The 21936-nt window shown below is 40.1% G+C and overlaps 1 protein-coding gene and 1 non-coding gene across 3 annotated transcripts in view; both read right to left on the reverse strand.

The window, feature by feature from the left end:
* The window catches only part of ABHD3 (abhydrolase domain containing 3, phospholipase), a 72944-nt gene that overhangs the window by 25665 nt on the left and 25343 nt on the right, over nucleotides 1–21936 (reverse strand). The window lies entirely within an intron of this gene.
* On the reverse strand, nucleotides 4574–4677 carry LOC132533278 (small nucleolar RNA U13). Its single transcript, XR_009545171.1, has one exon. It is a non-coding gene; the product is annotated as a small nucleolar RNA U13 (small nucleolar RNA).

Raw genomic sequence — 21936 nt, forward strand, 5'->3', positions numbered from 1 at the left:
CTGTCTAGTACCTGATCTGAGTGGAAATGCTTCCAGTTTTTCACCATTGAGTATGATGTTGGCTGTAGGTTTGCTATATATAGACTCCACTATCTTCAGGAATTTTCCATCTATTCCCATTTTTTGTAGTGTTTTGATCATAAAGGGATGTTGTATTTTGTCAAAGGAATTTATTACCTTATATTTTAATGAGAGGAATAGAGAGAAGGAAGGGGCTGGGTGGGGAGAGACAACAAAACACTATCACCATCCAGGAATTTCATTTGTCTCTGCCCATGATGTTCCCAAGGGCTGTAGATGCCAGAGCCCGGAGCTTCTGCTTAGAAGACATATTAGAACTGGTGATCCCCTGCTCCAATCTCAATAAATATATATATTTTTTCTTTTTTTGCCTCCAGGGTTATCGTTGGGGCTCACTGCCTGCATTATAAATCCACTGCTCCTGGAGGCCATTTTTCCATTTTGTTGCCCTTGTTAAAAAAAAGAAAAAGAAAAAGAAAAAGCTCATGTAAACAGTCTGACTGCACTCCTTAAGACTTAGAAGAGGAAAAAAGAAACTCTAAAGCAACCACAAAAACTGAAATCATTAAAAGTAGGGAAGAAATAAATAACATCGAAATAAGAGAACCATACAAAAGATCAATGAAGCCCAATGTTGGCTCTTTGAAAAAATAAACAAAAAAAGAAAAAGAAAAAAGAGAATTGGAGACTCAAATAAACAGAATTGTAAATGATAGGGGGGGACATCACAACAGACACCACAGAAATTCAAAACATCCCACAAAGCTTCTATGAACAACTATATGTCACCAAGCTAGAGAACGTGGAAGAAATGGAAGAGTTCCTAGAAACATACCCTTCCAAAACTGAACCGGGAAGAACTACAGAACCTAAATGGACCAATCACAGACAAAGAAATAGAAACAGTTATTAAGAACCTTCACAACAACAAAAGTCCAGGACCAGATGGTTTTACAAATGAATTCTACAAAACCTTCAGGAAGGTGCTGGGCTGTAGGTAACACAGTGGGTTAAGCACACCTGGTGTGAAGCACAAGGACTGACATAAGGATCCCAGTTCAAGCCCTTGGCTCCCCACCTGCAGGGGAATCACTTCACAAGTGTTGAAGCAGGTCTGCAGGTGTCTATCTTTCTCTCCCCTTCTCTGTCTTACCCTCCTTTCTCCATCTCTGTCCTATCCAACAACAGCAATGACAACAATGATAAGAAACAAGGGCAACAAAAAAGGGGAAAAAATAGCCTCCAGGAGCAGTGGATTTGTAGTGTAGGCACTGAACCCTAGCAATAACCCTGGAGGCAAAAAACAAAAACAAAAACACTTCAGGAAACAGTTAATACCTATACTTTTAAAGTTCTTCCAACAGATTGAAAATACAGGAACATTCCCTTCCACCTTCTATGAAGCCAGCATCACCCTGATACCAAAAGCACATAGGGATACGATAAAAAAATGAAAATTACAGATCAGTATCTCTGATGAACATAGATGCAAAAATAGTGAACAAAATCCTAGCCAGCCATATACAGCAGTATATTAAAAAGACAGTTCATCATGACCAAGTGGGATTTATCCCAGGGATGCAAGGTTGGCTCAATATATGTAAGTCAATGAATGTGATTCACCACATCAATAAAGGAAAAACCAAAGGCCACATGATTATCTCAATAAATACAAAGAAAGCCTTTGACAAATTCCAACACCCTTCATGATCAAAACACTATAAAAATGGGAGTAGATGGAAAATTCCTTAAGATAATGTACTCCATATACAGCAAACCTACAGCCAATATCATACTCAATGGGCTGAAGCTGAAAGCATTCCCTGTCAAATCAAGGACAAGACTGGGCTGTCCACTTCACCATTACTCTTCAACATGGTATTAGAAGTTCTGGCCATAGCAATCAGGCAAGAGAAAGGAATCAAAGGAATACAGATTCTTCCCTTCTGGGAAGAAGTCAAACTCTCACTATTGCAACTTGCAGATTATATCAACTTGCAGGTGATATAATAGTATAGGTAGAAAAACCTAAAGAATCCAGCAGAAAGCTTCTGGCTATCATTAGGCAATATAGCAAGGTGCCAGGCTACAAAATCAACATCCAAAAATCATTGGCATTCCTTTACATCAACACTAAGTCAGAAGAGGAGGATAACCAGAAATCACTTTCATTCACTGCTGCAGAAAAATCAATAAAATATCCAGGAATAAACCTGATCAAAGAAGTGAAAGATTCATATATTGAAAACTAGGACTTGCTATTCAAGGAAATAGAAACTGATATAAAGAAATGGAAAGCTATCCCATGTTCATGGATCGGAAAAATTAATATCATTAAAATGAATATTCTACCCAGAGCCATATACAAATTTAATGTGATACCTATCAGAGGCCCACCAAGTTTCTTTAAGAGAATAGAACAAAAATTACAAATCATTTATCTGGAACCAGAATTAGAATCACTAAAACAATCTTAAGAAAAAGAAATGGGGGAGTTGGGTGGTAGCACAGCGGGTTAAGCACATGTGGCGCAAAGTGCAAGGACTGGTGTAAGGATCCCAGCTCAAGCCCCTAGCTCCCCACCTGCAGGGGAGTCATTTCACAAGCGGTGAAGCAGGTCTGCAGGTGTCTATCTTTCTCTGCCCCTCTCTGTCTTCACTCCTCTCTCCATTTCTCTCTTTCCTATCCAACAAGGACAACACTAATAACTACAACAATAAAACAACAAGGGCAACAAAAGGGAATAAATAAATATTAAAAAAAAAAGAAAAAGAAACAGGAATGGAGGCATCATACTGCCGGATCTCAAATTATATTACAAGGCTCTCGTAATCAAAACTACCTGTGACAGGACAAAAATACAGAGACCAATGGAACAGAATTGAAAGCCTGGAAATACCCCCCCCACACCTATGGACATCTAATTTTTGATAAGGGGGCCCAAAATATTAAATGGAGGAAGGAGGGTCTCTTCAATAAGTGAGGCTGGGAAAACTGGGTTGAAACGTGCAGAAGAATGAAACTGAACCACCAGAAACAAGTCAACTCCAAATGGATCAAGGACCTGGATGTTAGACCAAAAACTATCAAATACTTAGAGGAAAATATTGGCAGCATTCTTTCCCAGATAAATCTCAAGACTTGTTTCTGGTGGTTCAGTTTTATTCATGAGAGAGTGTTTGATAGTTTCTGGTCTAACATCCAAGTCCTTTATCTACTTGGAATTTATTTTTGTGTTTGGTGAAATATAGTGGTTGATTACATTCTTCTGCGTGTTTCAACCCAATTTTCCCAACACCAGTTGCTGAAGAGACTCCCCTTTCCCCATTTAACAGTCTTGGTACCTTTGTCAAAGAGCAGATGTCTGTAGGTGTGCAAACTACCTATTCACAATGACTATGCCTAAATTTTCAGTCTTGTGAGCTCCAGACTCAAATTTCCAAATTTTAGCATCAAACTTCACTATAGTGTTCTGTTAGTAGTTTTAACTCAAAAAGCCCTAAAATATTCTTCTCTTTTTCTCTTCATGAAAACCCTAACTTCTATTTTTCTACAAAACACATACACTTTAATATTTTTTAATTTTTAAAAATTTATTTATTTTCCCTTTTGTTTCCTTGTTGTAAATTTATTTTTTATTGCCACAAGGTTTATCATTTGGGCTGGGTGCCAGCACACAAATCCACCACTCCCAGCAGCCATTTTTTCCTTTTTTTTTTCTTCCCCTTTCTGTTTTTCTATTTGACAGGAAAGAGGAGGAGATAAAGAGGGAGAAAGATCCCTGCAGATCTGCTTTTTTAAAAATAATTTTAATATTTATCTATTTTCCCTTTTATTGCCCTTTTTATTGTTGTTGTAGTTATCACTGTAGCTGTTATTGATGTTGTCGTTGTTAGATAGGAAAGAGAAATGGAGAGAGGAGGGTAAGACAGAGACGGGGAGAGAAAGATAGACACCTGCAGACCTGCTTCACTGCCTGTGAAGGGACTGCCCTGCAGGTGGGGAGCCGGGGACTCGAACTCGGATTCTGTCCCTGCACTTAGCGCCATGTGCCCTTAACCTGCCTCGCTATCACCAGACTCCCAGATCTGCTTTAACAATCATGAAGCATCCCCCCCTGGAGGTGGGGAGCATGGACTTGAACCTGAGTCTTTGTACATGGTAATGTGTGAGCTTAACCAGGTGACCACTGCCTAGCCCCTCATCTACATTTTTTCTAATCAGAATTGTAGATTACATTGTTTTCTCCATTTTGATCATGCTCAGTGTTTCTTACAGGAAATGAAAGAGATCCTTCATTTCCTTTTTTTGTTTGTTTAAATTTATTTATTATTGGATACAGATAGAAACTGAAAGGGGCAGTGGAGATAGAGAGGAAAGAGATAGAGAGACACCTGCAGCCCTACTTCACAACTTGTGAAAGTTTCCCCCTGCATGTGGGGACCAGAGGCTTGAACCTGGGTCCTTGTACACTGTAACATGCACTTAACCAGCACCCCCTCCCTTTCCTCTTTAGGATCTTTATTTTATTTATTTATTTTTATTTTTAACATGTCAGACAGGTAATGCGCTGACTCTGTAACAAGGTTTATGAGTACAACATCTCACACAAGCACATGAAAACCCAATCATCATGCTTATAAACTACAGAAGGATCTCCTTTCCTCTTTAGTAAAGACTTGGTACATTCGATTCTCTCAGAAGGATCTCTTAGACAAGGACTTGTGTGCAAGTAGTTCACTTGGAAGGCAATACCAGGAAGCCTAGGAGGGGAATGAGGAAGTGAGTCAGGAAGGATAGAAGTAAATATAGAATGTAACCCAGCCCCCCACACCTATGGACATCTAATCTTTGACAAAGGTGCCTAGACTACTAAATGGGGAAAGCAGAGTCTCTTCAACAAATAGTGTTGGAAAGAATGGGTTGAAACATGCAGAAGAATGAAACTGAACCACTATATTTCACCAAATACAAAAGTAAATTCCATGTAGATCAAGGAATTGGATGTTAGACCACAAACTATCAGATACTTAGAGCAAAATATTGGCAGAACTCTTTTCTGCATAAATTTTAAAGACATCTTCAATGAAACAAATCCAATTACAAAGAAGACTAAGGCAAGTATAAACCTATGGGACTACATTAAGTTAAAAAGCTTCTGCACAGCAAAAGAAACCACTACCCAAACCAAGAGACCACTCACAGAATGGGAGAAGATCTTTACATGCCATACATCAGACAAGAGGCTAATAACCAACATATATAAAGAGCTTGCCAAACTCAAATAACCCCATCCAAAAATGGGGGGAGGACTTGGACAGAATATTCACCACAGAAGAGATCCAAAAGGCCGAGAAACACATGAAAAAATGCTCCAAGTCTCTGATTGTCAGAGAAATGCAAATCAAGACAACAATGAGATACCACTTCACTCCTGTGAGAATGTCATACATCAGAAAAGGTAACAGCAGCAAATGCTGGAGAGGTTGTGGGGTCAAAGGAACCCTCCTACACTGCTGGTGGGAATGTAAATTGATCCAACCTTTGTGGAGAACAGTCTGGAGAACTCTCAGAACGCTAGAAATGGACCTATCCTATGATCTTGCAATTCCTCTCCTGGGGATATATCCTAAGGAACCCAACACATCCATCCAAAAAGATCTGTGTACACATATGTTCTTAGCAGCACAATTTGTCATAGTCAAAACCTGGAAGCAACCCAGGTGTCCAACAACAGATGAGTGGCTGAGCAAGTTGTCGTATATATACACAATGGAATACTACTCAGCTATAAAAAAACGGTGACTTCACCGTTTTCAGCTGATCTTGGATGGACCTTGAAAAAATCATGTTAAGTGAAATAAGTCAGAAACAGAAGGATGAATATGGGATGAGCTCACTCTCAGGCAGAAGTTGAAAAACAAGATTAAAAAAAAAAAAAAAAAACACAAGTAGAACCTGAAATGGAATTGGTGTATCGCACCAAAGTAAAAGACTCTGGGGTGGGAGTGGGTGGATGGGAAGAATACAGGTCCAAGAAGGATGACAGAGGACCTAGTGGGGGTTGTATTGTTATATGGGAAACTGGGGAATGTTATGCATGTACAAACTATTGTATTTACTGTTGAATGTAAAACATTAATTCCCCAATAAAGAAAAAAAAAAGGCCTCCAGGAGTGGTGGATTGGTAGTGCAGGCACCAGGCCCCAGCAATAATCCTGGAGACAAAAAAAAAAAAAAAATCAAGAATGCTGGGGTCAGCTGGTGGCACACCTGGTACAATGCATGTGTCACCACGCACCAGGACCAGGGTCAAGCCCCCACTTCCTGCCTACACGGCGGAGGAGGCTTCATGAGTGAAGCAGGGATGCAGGTGTCTTTCTTCCTCTCCCGTTTCCCCTCTCTCTCAATTTCAGTGTCTCTATCAAATAAAAAATTTAAATTTAAAAATCAAGAACAGATGGCCTTTTTCAAGTGCTACTTGGAATATATAAGTACAGATGCAAATATTCAAGAAAAGACTAGTGAAGCTAAGTCAGTGACATGAAAGGCTTGACACCATTACCAAGTGAGAGTGACACCAGGAACGCAGGATGGAGCCACTACGTAAAATGTGACCACTGTCATATGCCAGTCACAGTAGAGGGGGCAGACCTCTCCGACCACCTCTGTAAATGTGGGAAGGGGGGAAGAATTTAAAAAAAAAAAAGAATGTTACCCAGAAGTTTGTGGCTATAAGCAACTAGGACTCGATCCTACTGGAACATTTTGGGAAATTGTGGTGAACATGGCTCAGAATTATCCCAGCCAAGTGGCCAGGGAGGTGGATTATTATTATTATTATTTTTAAAAATATTTATTTATTCTCTTTTGTTGCCCTTGTTTTATTGTTGTTGTTACTGATGTCGTCATCATTGTTAGATAGGACAGAGAGAAATGGAGAGAGGAGGGGAAGAGAAAGACAGACATTTGCAGACCTGCTTCACCGCTTGTGAAAGGACTACCCTGCAGGTGGGGAGCCAGGGGCTCAAACCAGGATCCTTATGCCAGTCCTTGCACTTTGTGCCATGTGCACTTAATCCACTGCACCACTGTCTGTCTCCCTGGGAGGTGGATTATTTATCCATTCACCCCCTTATGCCACCAGCTGGTAGCTATTTCTGGAACTGCTGGTATCTCTGGATAACATATTGAGCAGGCCCCAGTGGATAAAGAAGCCTACCTTCCCGCCCCCCCATGAAGAAATGCAGGTATTTGTAGATGGAAGCTATGAGGTAGCCATGCATGGGAATGATACGTGCCAAGAAAGCAAGCGTTGTGGCAAAGGTATGGTACCAACAAGCTCTGCTACCAGGCTTTTTACATCTTACCTGAATAGCTATGCTTATCTCATAACTGGCTTTTCCTTACAACTGTGCATTCACTGTATGTCCCTCTCACTGCCAGATTCATATCCGAGACAATATTTCCAGTTCTAATCATGATGGTCTTTTTGCTTAAAATGTCTCAGCTTTTCCATCTCATGTCGAATCATGCACACATGCATCTGCCAAGTATTCCGGTCCAAGTGTTCACATCCTTCTCCATTATCCTGAGTAATTTTTCTAGCTCTGTATTTTACTGTTTCTCCATAGGTGATATTTGGGATAATGGAACAATGCTGTTCTCTTGTCTGTTTGGCCTCAAAGTCTTTGTCACCTATGCAGTCTTCATCTGCCATATGTATTGGCAAATTTGATTCTGCCTTGTAATGTTTTACTTGAATAAACTGCAGACAGAAAAGGTATGATTTACCCGTCTTCAGGATATCACAGCCTATCCTAATTCTATCCTTAATCATCCTGATTAGCTTGCTCTCTGCCCTACCTACTTATACCAGACTATTATTATCTTATCTGTTCCCATCAGTCAAGAACTAATTGTTGAATATTACTGAAAACACATACAACCTTTGCTACTAGATTATTTCCACAAGAAACACCATATGTCTTCTTTCTTCATGAGACCTGAGTCCCATAAAAGAAAGGTTTCATTCAGGTTATACAGGGCCTTATAAAAATCTTTAGGTCTGAAGATATAACCAACAGCTTTCTAGATAAAGTAAGTTCTAGGAATAGAATGTTTCTAGATAAAGACTGGAGAAATGGATCAACTAGTAGAGCATTTATTTTGTACACCTGAAGCTCCTGGCTTGATTCCCAGAACTGCATGTACCAGAGTTACACTCGAGCTTCTCTTTCTCTCCGCCTAATGTGAAATCCTCTCATATCTAATGAATAAAAGAAATCTTTGGGGGCACATCTGGTAGAGTACACATGTTACCATGTACAAGGACCTGGGTTCAAGCACTTGGTCTCCACCTGCAGAAGGGAAGCTTCATAAGCAGTGAAGCAGGTGTGCAAGTGTCTCTGTCTCTTTCTCTACATCCTCCACCCCTCTTAATTTCTCTGCCTAAACATTAAATAAAAATTTTTTAAAAAAGAAATCTTTAAAACTATTAGTTATGGGGAGTTGGGTGGTAGCACAGTGGGTTAAGCACAGGTGGCACAAAGCTCAAGGACCGGCATAAGGATCCTGCTTCGAGCCCCCGGCTCCCCACCTGTAGGGGAGTCGCTTCACAAACGGTGAAGCAGCTCTGCAGGTGTCTTTCTCTCCCCCTCTCTGTTTTCCCTATTTTTCTCCATTTCTCTCTGTCCTATACAACAACGACAGCATCAATAACAACAACAAAATAACTACAACCATTAAAAAACACTATTTGTTATGTCTTAGTTGGGAGGGTACTTAGAAACTACCTTATTACAGTATATCCTCTTTTCTCATGCTTATCTCTACCCCACCCTGCTTTATCTCTTGGTCTGAAATCAGTGATGAAGGTAAGAAGCCTACTACTTATAGTTTAAAAGCCCTCAGACTCCCATACCATACAGGGAAGAAAAAGAACAAAAGAGGCTTTTAAGGCACTGTGCTCCAACTCAGGGATTAAAATACTATTGAAACAACTGTCAATTTCCACAACGGTGAACCCTTTAATTACATTACTTAGACACAAGTCAATCCAGCCAAGAGTGATCAGTAAATTGAAAAGTACTGAGAGAGGGACCTCATAACATACATTATAGTAAAAATCTACAAGAATGGCATTAAAATATCTTAAGACCTTGATATCAATAAATGTCAATGGCCTGAATTCACCTATTAAAAGGCACAGAGTAGGAAGATGGATCAGAAAATACAACCCAACAATATGATGTCTACAGGAAATGCACCTAACTCAACAAGATAAACACAGACTCAAAGTGAAAGGCTGAAAAACTATCATACAAGCCAAAGGCCCCCCAAAAGGGCAGGAACAGCTATTCTCATATATGACATGATAGACTTTTAAAAAAATTAAATTTGGGAGTTGGGCGGTAGTGCAGTGGGTTAAGCGCAAGTGGTGCAAAGAGCAAGGACCAGTGGAAGGATCCTGGTTCAAGCCCCCAGCTCCCAACCTGCAGGGGAGTCGCTTCACAGGCAGTGAAGCAGGTCTGCAGGTGTCTATCTTTCTCTCCCCCTCTGTCCATTTCTCTCTGTCCTATCCAACAATGACAACATCAATAACTACAACAATAATAACTACAACAATAAAACAACAAGGGCAACAGAAGGCAATAAATAAGTAAATAAATATTTAAAAATAAATAAATAAAATTTAAAAGATAGTGATGGACACTAAATGCTCAAAGAATCAGTCAATCAAGAGGACTTAACAATTATTAACATCTATGCACCCAATGAGAAGCCATCTAAATACATCAAATGTCTACTGAAAGACCTACAGCAATATATTAACAGCAACACAGTCATAGTAGGTGACTTCAACACCCCACTCTCTCAACTTGACAGATCTTCCAGGAAGAAAAACAATGAAGACATGAGGGAGCTAAATAAGGAGATAGATAAACTATAACTATTGGACATTTTCAGAGTCATTCATCCCAAGAAACTGGAATACACATTTTACTCAAGTCCACATGGGTCATTCACAAGGACAGACCAAATGTTAGGCCACAAAGACAGCATCAGCAAATTCAAGAGCATGGAAATCATCCCAAGCATCTTATCATCCCAAGCATCTTATCAGAATTAAACTAACACTTAACAATCAACAAAAGATTAGTAATAGTCCCAAAATGTGGAAGCTCATCAGTACACTACTTACCACGACTGGGTCAAAGAGGAAATTAAAGAAGAAATAAAAATGTTTCAAGAGTTCAATGAAAATGAAGACACAAGCTATCAAAATATTTGGGACACAGCTAAGGCAGTACTCAGAGGGAAGTTCATAGCCATACAAGCACACATTAGGAAACAAGAAAAAGCACAAATAAACAGGCTGATTGCACATCTTAAAGACCTAGATGAAGAAGAACAAAGAAACCCTAAAGCAACCAGAATGATAGAAATCACTGTTAGGGCAGAAATCAGCAACATTGAAAATAAGAATACCACACAAAAGATCAATGAAAGTAAACGTTGGTTCTTTGAAAGAGTGAACAAAATCGACAAACCTTTATCCAGACTCACAAAACAAAAAAAGGGAGAAGACCCAAGTAAATTGGATTGTAAATGAAAGAGAGATATCACAACAGATACCGTAGAAATTCAACATATTATGCGAGGCTTCTATAATCAACTATATGCCACCAAGCTAGAGAACCTGGTAGAAATGCACTATTTCCTAGATACCTACGAACTTCCAAAATTAAGTAAAGAGGAATTAGATAACATGAACAGGCCCATCACAGCTAATGAAATTGAAACAGTTATCAAAAACCTCCCCAGGGCTGGGTGGTCACGCACCTGGTTGAGTACACGTATTACAATGTGCAAGGACCCAGGTTCGAGCCCCCGGTCCCCACCTGCAGGGTGAAAGTGTTGCAAGTGGTAAAGCAGGGCTGCAGGTGTCTCTCTCTGTCTCTATCCCTCTCTATCACCCTCTTTCCTCTTGATTTCTGGCTGTCTCTATCCAATAAATAAAGATAATTAAAAATGTTTTAAAAAACAGGAATTAAAAAAAAATCCTCCCAAAATAAAAGTCCTGGACAAGATGGTTTTACAAATGAATTCTACAAAACCTTCAAAGAAGAACTGATACCTCTACTTTTAAAAGTCTTCCAGAAGATTGAAGACACTGGAATACTCCTTTCCAGCTTCTATGAAGCCAATATCACTTTGATACCAAAAGCAGACAGGGACACAATCAAAATAGAAAACTACAGACCAATTATCTCTGATGAACATAGATGTGAAAATATTGAACAAAATTCTAGCCAACTGGATTCAGCGGTATATTAAAAAGATTGTTCATCATGACCAAATGGGGCTTATCCCAGGCATGCAAGATTGGTTTTAATATATGTTAATCAATCAATGTGATCCACCACATCAATAAAAGCAAGACCAAAAACCATATGGTCATATCAGCAGATGCAGAGAAAGCCTTTGACAAAATACAACATCCCTTTATAATCAAAACACTATAAAAAATGGGAATAGATAGAAATTCCTCAAGATAGTGGAGTCTATATATAGTAAACCTACAGCCAACATCATACTCAATGGTGAAAAACTGGACGCATTTCCCATCAGATCAGGTACTAGACAGGGCTGCCCACTATCACCATTAGTATTCAACATAGTGTTGGAAGTTCTTGCCATAGCTATCAGGCAGGAGCAAGAAATTAAAGGGATACAGATTGGAAGAGAAGAAGTCAAACTCTCGTTATTTGCAGATGACATGATAGTATGATAGTATACATAGAAAAACCTAAGGAATCCAGCAAGAAGCTTTTGGAAATCATCAGGCAATACAGTCAGGTGTCAGGCTACAAAATTAACATTCAAAAGTCAGTGGCATTCCTCTATGCAAACACTAAGAAGAAATTGAAATCCAGAAATCAATTCCTTTTACTATAGCAACAAAAACAATAAAATATCTAGGAGTAAACCTAACCAAAGAAGTGAAAGACTTGTATACTGAAAATTATGAGTCACTACTCAAAGAAATTGAAAAAGACACAAAGAAGTAGAAAGATATTCCATGTTTATGGGTTGGAAGAATTAACATCATCAAAGTGAAAATACTACCCAGAGCCATATACAAATTTAATGCTAACCCCATCAAGATTCCCACCACATTTTTTAGGAGAATAGAAAAAAATGCTCCAAACATTTATCCAGAACCAGAAAAGACCTAGAATTGCCAAAACAATCTTGAGAAGAAAGAACAGAACTGGAAGCATCACATTCCCAGATCTCAAATTATATTATAGGGCCATTGTCATCAAAATTGCTTGGTATTGGAAGATGAACACACTGACCAGTGGAATAGAATTGAGAGCCCAGAAATGAGGCCCCACACTTATGGACATCTAATCTTTGACAAAGGTGCCCAGACTACTAAATGGGGAAAGAGGAGTCTCTTCAACAAATGGTGTTGGAAAAAATGGGTTGAAACATGCAGAAGAGTGAAACTGAACCACTGTATTTCACCAAACACAAAAGTAAATTCTAAGTAGATCATGGACTTGGATGTTAGACCACAAACTATCAGATATTTAGAGGAAAATATTGGCAGAACTCTTTTTCACATACATTTTAAAGGCATCTTCAATGAAGCGAATCCAATTACAAAGAAGACTAAGGGACTACATCAAATTAAAAAGCTTCTGCACAGCAAAAGAAACCACTACCCAAACCAAGAGACCACTCACAGAATGGGAGAAGATCTTTACATGCCATACATCAGACAAGCGGCTAATAACCAAAATAAATAAAGAGCTTACCAAACTCAACAACAAGAAAACAAATAACCCCATCCATAAATGGGGGGAAGCCATGGACAGAATATTCACCACAGAAGAGATCCAAAAGGTTGAGAAACACATGAATAAATGCTCCAAATCTCTGATTGTCAGCAAAATGCAAATAAAGACAATAATGAGATACAATTTCCCTCCTTTGAGAATGTCATGCATCAGAAAAGGTCACAGCAGCAAATGCTGGAGAGGTTGTGGGGTCAAAGAAACCCTCCTGCACTGCTGGTGAGAATGTAAACTGGTCCAGCCTCTGTGGAGAGCAGTCTGGGGAACTTTCAGAAGGCTAGAAATAGACCTACCCTATGATCCTGCAATTCCTCTCTGGGGCATATATCCTAAGGAACCCAACACACCTATCCAAAAAGATCTGTGTACACATATGTTCTTAGCAGCACAATTTGTAATAGCCAAAACCTGGAAGCAACCCAGGTGTCCAATGACAGATGAGTGGCTGAGCAAGTTGTGGTATATATACACAATGGAATACTACTCAGCTGTAAAAAATGGTGACTTCACCGTTTTCAGCTGATCTTGGATGGACCTTGAAAAAATCATGTTAAGTGAAATAAGTCAGAAACAGAAGGATGAATATGGGATGATCTCACTCTTAGGCCGAAGTTGAAAAAACAAGATTAGAAAAGAAAACACAAGTAGAAGCTGAAATGGAATTGGTGTATTGCACCAAAGTAAAAGACTCTGGGGTGGGTGGGGAGAATACAGGTCCATGAAAGATGATGAATGACATAGTGGGGGTTGTATTGTTAAATGGGAATCTGGGGAATGTTATGCATGTACAAACTATTGTATTTACTGTTGAATGTAAAACATTAATTCTCCAATAAAGAAATAAATTATAAAAAAAGAAAAATTCGTGTTAAATGAAATAAGTCAGAAACAGAAGGATGAATATGGGATGATTTCACTCACAGGCAGAAGTTGAAAAACAAGATCAGAAGAGAAAACACAAGCAGAACCTGAACTGGAATTGGCATATTGCACCAAAGTAAAAGACTCTGGGGTGTGTGTGTGTGTGTGTGTGTGTGTGTGTGTGTGTGTGTGTGTGTGTTGGGGGGGGAGAACACAGGTCCAAAAAGGATGATAAAGGACCTAGTGGGGGTTGTACTGTTATATGAAAAACTGGCAAATGCTATGCATGTAGAAACTATTGTATTTACTGTTGAATGTAAAGCATTAATTCCCCAATAAAGAAGTTAAAAAAAAGAAAAATTATGCATCTAAATTGATCTCTACAGTATGATTATCTGTTTTGTTTAGTTTTCATTCCATCCATCCCTGGTTCTGAAGGATTTTAGTGTGCAGCAAGGTTGAGAACCAATTGCTTGAAGAGAATAAGGAAGTAGTTGAGCCAAGGCAGGCAATGGCTACAGTGACAAGAATGATAAAACCTATATGGAGACTTGGGCAGAGGGAAATCTACTCTATGAAGACTTCTTGCAGTGTGAGGGGAGAGTTGGCAAGCATCTCAGACCTTTGGAATCACCCAGCACATACTGGGCATCTAGTAAAAGGTGCCTAGCTAGTAAAGTGTTTTACTCCCGCATTCTTTCATTACAGAAACATTCTCTTATTTGAAAATCATTTAAACATAAAGAGACTGTATAAGACTTTGTACAAGTAGAATAGTTTGCAGTACTGAAATGGATCTGTCAGTGTTAGAAATCGATATATTTACATACACATGTAGCTGAGATCAGCATCCCTACGTTGTTATAATGCCGATGGAAGAAAGAGGGATGGTGTTGAATAGGAAGGCAATAGTGTGGGAAAGGTGAGCCTGAAGACACAAACCTGATCAAGATATTGTTTCCGGGAGTCGGGCAGTAGCTCAGTGGGTTAGGCGCAGGTGGCGCGAAGCACAAGGACCGGTGTAAGGATCCCGGTTCGAGACCCTGGTTCCCCACCTGCAGGGGAGTTGCCTCACAGGCGGTGAAGCAGATCTGCAGATGGCTATCTTTCTCTCCCCCTCTGTCTTCCCCTCCTCTATTTCTCTCTGTCCTATCCAATAATGACATCAATAACAACAACAATAATAACTACAACAATAATAAAACAAGAAGGGCAACAAAAGGGAAAATAAATAAATATAAAAAAATTAAAAAACAGATTTGGGAAAAAAAAAAGACATTGTGTCCTGGGGTGGGGGTAGATAGTATGATAGTTATGTAGAGACTCTCATGCTCCCAAGTCCCAGATTCACCCCTTCCCCCCTCCACATCACCCCTCACTAACAAGAAACAGAGCTGAGTAGTGCTCTGGTAAAAATATTAATAATAATAATAAACTGTCCTGGGTGGCTTTGGCATATATACTCCTCAGACCATAGGGATGTAGGTCTTTACTCCCTTCGGAAGACTACCAAACTCTGACACCATCTCCGAAGACAACATTTTCAGCCCACCTGGATGTTAGCTGTGGGGCTCAGGCAAAATTAGTAAAGTCATAGATCCCTTGGAACATACCTAAAATAGACTTCCTAGTTTCTTCCAACATGAAGACCCCAAATTTCACTTGCTATATCCTTACTTTTAGGTTCCTGATTATTAAACAAATTGTTCTGCTTTGTATCTTAATGCTTTTCAGCCACCAAGTTTCAGGTGCTACCATGACACAAACCTGATTTCCCTGGGCAGACAACCTCACAAATGTACCCTGGAACCTCTCCTCTCCAGAGCCCTGTCCCACTAGGGAAAGACAGAAACAGGTTTGGAATATGGATCAACCTGCCAACACTCATGTCCAATGGAGAAGCAATTACAGAAGCCAAACTTTCCACCTTCTGTTCCCCATAATGATCCTGGGTCCATGCTTCCAGAGGGATAAAGAATAGGGAAGCTTCCAATGGAAGGGGAGGGATTCAGAACTCTGGTGGTGGGAACTGTGTGGAATTATACTCCTCTTATCCCACAATTTTACTGATAATTATTAAATCACCAATTAAAAAAAAAAGAGGAAGTTGGCGGTAGTGCAGCGAGTTAAGCGCAGGTGGCATAAAGTGCAAGGACCAGTGTAAGGATCCCAGTTCAAGACCCCCGCTCCCCACCTGCGGGGGAGTTGCTTCACAAGCGGTGAAGCAGGTCTGCAGGTGTCTATCTTTCTCTGCCCCTCTCTGTCTTCCCCTCCTCTCTCCATTTCTCTCTGCCCTATCCAACAACGACAACAATAATAACTACAACAATAAAACAAGGGTAACAAAAGGGAATAAATAAATAAATATTTTTAAAAAAGAAAATAGAGATCATAAGAGAACAAGCACTGTATTTCCCTCCTACCCCATTAGCTTCCATGAGAAAGCTAAGAAGAAGGCTGGCAAAGAGCTTTGCCTGCTTTGCCAAGTGCATGATCCAGGTTCAAGCCCTTCTGTCACCATATAGCATGGAGTTATGAAGTCCAATGACAAAAACCAAATCAAACAAAGAAAACAGAAGTGGTAAGAAAAGGACAAGGTGGAAAGGCTCAGCTGCATATTTCTTAGTACCTAATCAGCCATCCATTGAGGTTAGAACCCTCTCTTTCTCTATGCCAAGATTTTCAGCCTAAATTCAGTTAGAGCCAGAACTGAAAGACTTTAGAGTGGACAGTTCCAGCTTCTGGCCCTGAAATCACTAACCAGCATTATGACCTCAGGCATGTCACCCTACTGCTCCAGAAGCATACACACCTAGTAAGTGAGGTTTTTAGGATTAGAGGAATTCTCAAGCAGGGCAACTCAAAATGCCAGTCCAGGATGAGGTTAAAACAAAAATAAAAAGCAAATCAGGAGCATGTGAGCTAGCTCATTAAGTATAATGCATATTTTATCTGCTCAAGAACCCAGATTTGAGCCTTTGCCACATGAGACCTCCATGCAAAGTAGAAACTGTACAGAGGCACTGGAACAATGCAGTGATATCTCTCTCTCTCTCTCTCTCTCTCTTCCTTCTCCCTCTCCCTCTATCTGGAAATATGAAGCAAAAACAAATAAGGAAAAAGAAAAAAAGAAAAGAGATCTGGGCGGTGGTGCACTGGGTTAAGCACACATAGTATGAAACGCAAGGACTTGTGCAAGGATCCCGGTTCAAGCCCCTGGATCCCCACCTGCAAGGGGATCACTTCACAGGTGGTGAAGCAGGTCTGCAGGTGTTTCTCCCCCTCTCAAGTTCTGCCTGTCCTATCCAAAAAATTTGAAAAAAATGGCCACAGGAGCAGCAGACTTGTAGTGCCAGCACCGAGTCTCAGAAATAACTCTGGAGGCAAAAAAAAAAAAAAAAAAAAAAAAAGTCTGTGGAAGCAGGGGAATCATACAGAAGCAAAGCCTGAATGGGAAAAAAAAAATGTAAGTCATCATGCTGCTTCTCCACACAAGCCCATCTAAACAGTGTGCTTGAAACTGAAGTTGGTTCCTATTTTATTGCAGGCATTCATCTTGTCTGAGGAAGTGGGAGCTGGCTCATAATCCACACTTTGAACAGTATTACTTTAAAATACTATCTGGCTTCTGCTTTTCCTGTTGGCCTCCCTGACCTGCCAAACTGGTCTGATCTGAACTAGAAAGCACCTAGTGGAGGCTTTTCTTCAATAGATGAAGTATGATTCACAGAGCAGGCAATTCTTCAATTTAAAATTCATGAGTTTTAGTATACTCAGAGTTGTGTGATTACCACTACGATTTTAGAATGTTTTCATCACCCTAAAAAGAAACCCCAAGACGGGGGTAGATAGTATAATGGTTACGCAGAGACTCTCATGCCTAAGGCTCCAAAGTCCCAGGTTCAGTCTCCTGCACCACCATAAGCCAGAGCTGAGCAGTGCTCTGGTAAAACAAAAAACAAAAAACAAAAGAGAGAAATAAATAAATAAATAAATAAATGAGGAAAGAAAGAAAGAAAGAAAAAGAAAATAAAAGAAACCCCCAAGCACTGACAGTCACCCTCCCTCTACAGTCACAGGGAAGTAATGGTTGACTTTCTTTACTCGGGTCCTTGCGCTTTGCGCCATGTGCACTTAACCCGTTGCACTACCGCCCGACTCCCAGTGGTTGACTTTCTATCTCTATAGACTGGCCTATTCTGAATGTTCTATTTAAGTGGAATCATGTATCTGTGACTTTTTGTGGCCAGCCTCTTTCACTTAGCATGACGTTTCCAGGTTTGTCCACCTTTTATAGTATGTGTCAGGTCTGGATTTTTTTTTTTTAAATGCTGAATCATATTACATGAGATGGATACAGCACCTTTTATTTTAACCCATTCATCCACTGATGGGCATCTACATTCTTTCTACATTTTTGGTTATGGATATTTGTGTACAAGCTATTGTGCAGAGGCATAATTTCATTTCTCTTTGCTATTTTCTTAGGAGTGGAATCACTAGCTCACATGGTAACTTGTGTGTTTCATCAGTTTGCTAAGAAACTGCCAACCAGGGTCCTCATTTCCAACAGTGAGGTTCTGTTGTCTGTTTTCGTTCTGGCTTTCCTACAACCCTACAGTGACTCATTTGGAGACGAAGACAATGTGGTGGCAGAATCTTTCTCCTCACTCTCCTTAGCAGGAGACCCCGTGATTCCCATAAAGTCCGAGTATGTCCGACACATTTTAGCAGAGTTGTGACTTTTGCACTTCTGCTCCTAAGAGAATGGCTGGCTCTGATTTTTTTTTTTTTTTTTTTTTTTGCCTTTGCTAGTTCTTTGGGGTTGATTTCAGCTAGAGACAGTTCTTGCCTACTTGATTTTTGCTGATTCATCTTTTTTAAGTGCCTACTCTAAAATCTTACTTAGTCTGAATTATATAAAGTTCTTTCTGAAACAGGATGAGGTATAAATAAATATACAGATTCTTCTAGCCAGCAACAGTAACTGTTCATAGCTTTAAGGCAGAAGAAAAGGGCTATGAAGGAATCTAAATATTGAAGCTAGCTCCCATAATCAATATTGACATTTCATTTTTGTAACTGATTAAGGTGTAAGTATACATTGAATTATAATTAATTCACTTCCTTACATTTCTATTTTAAAGCAGTTATTTAAAAGGATATAATTGGGAGCCAGGTGGTGGCACACCTGGTTAAGCGCACACAGTACAGTGCGCAAGGATCCAGGTTCAAGCCCCTGATTCCCACCTACAGGGGGAAAGCTTCACAAGTGGTAAGGCAGGGCTGCAGGTGTCTGTCTCTTTCCTTGTCTCTCTCTCCCTCTCCTCTCAATTTCTCTCTGTCTCTATCCAATAACATTAAAAAATAAAATAAATAAATAAAAGGGTATAATTATAACCATATTTTGGTCACTTTACATTCCTATTGTTTCTTAAATTAATCACATTACTATAGATGATATAGACATATGTAGAGGGCACAACTTTATCTAAGTTCAGCCCAGTTCACAGTATTGGAATGTTGAGACTAGGCTACACCTATCTGATCAGTTACAACTGAGTACATCTTTATAATTTTTTAATATGTATTTATTTTCCCTTTTGTTGCACTTGTTTTATTGTTGTAGTTTTATTGTTGTTGTTATATATGTCATCGTTGTTGGATAGGACAGAGAGAAATGGAGAGAGGAGGGGAAGACAGAGAGGAGGAGAGAAAGACAGACACCTGCAGACCTGCTTCACTGCTTGTGAAGCTACCCCCCTGCAGGTGGGGAGCTGGGGGTTTGAACTGGAATCCTTATACTGGCCCTGCTTCCCCAGAGCTCTGCCCCACTAGGGAAGGAGAGAGACAGGCTGGGAGTATGAATCAACCTGCCAACGCCCATGTTCAGTGAGGAAGCAATTACAGAAGCCAGACCTTCCACCTTCTGCACCCCATAATGTCCCTGGGTCCACACTCCCAGAGCAATAAAGAATAGGAAAGCTATTAGGGGAGGGGATGGGATACGGAGTTCTGGTGGTGGGAACTGTACCCCTCTTATCCTATGGTTTTGTCAGTGTTTCTATTTTATAAATAAAAATTAAAAAAAAAGAAAGTGACAACGATTGCCATCTCAACATGCTTCACCTCAGACTGTATCCAGAGACTTCACGTGTGGAATGACAACCCTTCAGCTTCATTACTCGGGTGAGACCTTTCCTTTAATAGTACACTCTAATTTCATCTCAGGTAGTTCACTTTCTAACAAAGTCCCATAACCTAGATATACACCAGTTTCTGTGAGAGAGAGCTTATGTTCACACGTATCCATAAACTACTGCAAAATATATACCTGAAAGCAGGATTACACTAGAGTTTGCAGTGAGTACCTCCCTAACACTTCCTCTCCACTATTCCAAGCTTGGGATCCATGATTGCTCAACAAATTGTTTGGCTTCATATGTTAACTCTCTTTTCAATCACCAGGTTCCAGATGCCACCAGGATGCTGGCTAGGCTTCCCTGGATTGAAGACCCCACCAATGTGTCCTGGAGCTCAGCTTCCCCAGAGACACACCTTACTAGGGAAATAGAGAGGCAGACTGGGGGTATGGACCGACCAGTCAACGCCCATGTTCAGCGGGGAAGCAATTACAGAAGCCAGACCTTCTACCTTCTGCAACCCTCAATGACCCTGGGTCCATGCTCCCAGAGGGCTAGAGAATGGGAAAACTACCATGGGAGGGGGTGGGTTATGGGGATTGGGTGGTGGGAATTGTGTGGAGTTGTACCCCTCCTACCTTATGCTTTTGTTCACTAATCCTTTCTTAAATAAAAAATTAAAAAAAAAAAAAAAAGAAAGTGAGACACCTTAAAAAAAAAAGTTGGCCTGGTATGGTGAAGCCCAATGATGAAAAAAGAAAAAAAAAAAGTTGTCATGTGTAGTGAAGCAGTACCCCTCCACCCACACTATATCTAAAAAAAAGTGTCTGCTGGGAGTAGAGGAGCCATGCAAAGAGCCTGCAACAATCCTGGTGGCATGAATTAATTAACTGATTCAATTTAATTAAGATGATTGCCTCAGTCTTATAGACTAAAATCAATAGATTTAGAGCAGCCTATTCTAATTCTGTCCTGCCATGGACAGTTTAATATGCATTATCTCTGTAAAAACTCAAAGTTTTGGAGAGATATTTTAAAAAATGCAATCAAAGTTTATGTCTAATAGATAATGGACTGTGTCATCCTTTTAAAGTAAATTATCATCATTTTTTTCTTTCATTCTTTTTTAAAATCAGAACTTGAGCCTTTATGCCACTTTTTAATTAATTATTTATTTATTTTCTGCCTCCAGGGTTATCGCTGGGGCTCAGTGCTTGCACTAAGAATCCACTGCTCCTGGAGGCCATTTTTCCATTTTTGTTTCCCTTGTTATTGTCGTTATTGTTATTGCTGCCACTGATGTCACTGTTGTTGGATAGGACAGACAGAAATTGTTCTTAAGAGAGGAGTGGAAGACAGAGGGGGAGAGAAAGATAGACACCTGCAGATCTGCTTCACCACCTGTGAAGCAACTCCCCTGCAGGTGGGGAGCCGGGGGCTCGAACTGGGATCTTTACACTGGTCCCTGTGTTTCGCTCCATGTGTTCTTAACCCACTGCACTACCACACGACCCCCATACCTCTTCTTCTTCTTTTTTTTTAATTTTAATATTTGTTTATTTATTTTCCATTTTGGTGCCCTTGTTTTTTTATTGTTGTTGTAATTTTATTGTTGTTGTTACTGATGTCGTCATCGTTGGATAGGACAGAGAGAAATGGAGAGAGGAGGGGAAGACAGAGAGGGGGAGAGAAAGAGAGGCACCTGCAGACCTGCTTCACCGCCTGTGAAGCGACTTCCCTGCAGGTGGGGAGCCGGGGGGCTTGAACCGGGATCTTACGCCGGTCCTTGTGCTTTGCGCCACATGCGCTTAACCCACTGCACTACTGCCCGACTCCCTTCTTTTTTTAAATTAACTTAATTTTAATGAGAGAAATACAGAAAGAATGTATTCAAAGAGAAAGAGACCAGAGCCCTGCTCACCTCTGGCTGATAGTGGTGCTGGGGACTGAATCTGGGACCTTGGAGCCTAAGGCACGAGTCTTTTCCACAACCATTATGTAGATTTCCCAGACCTTTTTTTCATTCTTTAAAAGCTCTTTAT

Source organism: Erinaceus europaeus, chromosome 15 (assembly GCF_950295315.1).
Source record: "Erinaceus europaeus chromosome 15, mEriEur2.1, whole genome shotgun sequence".
Taxonomy (NCBI): Eukaryota; Metazoa; Chordata; class Mammalia; order Eulipotyphla; family Erinaceidae; genus Erinaceus; species Erinaceus europaeus.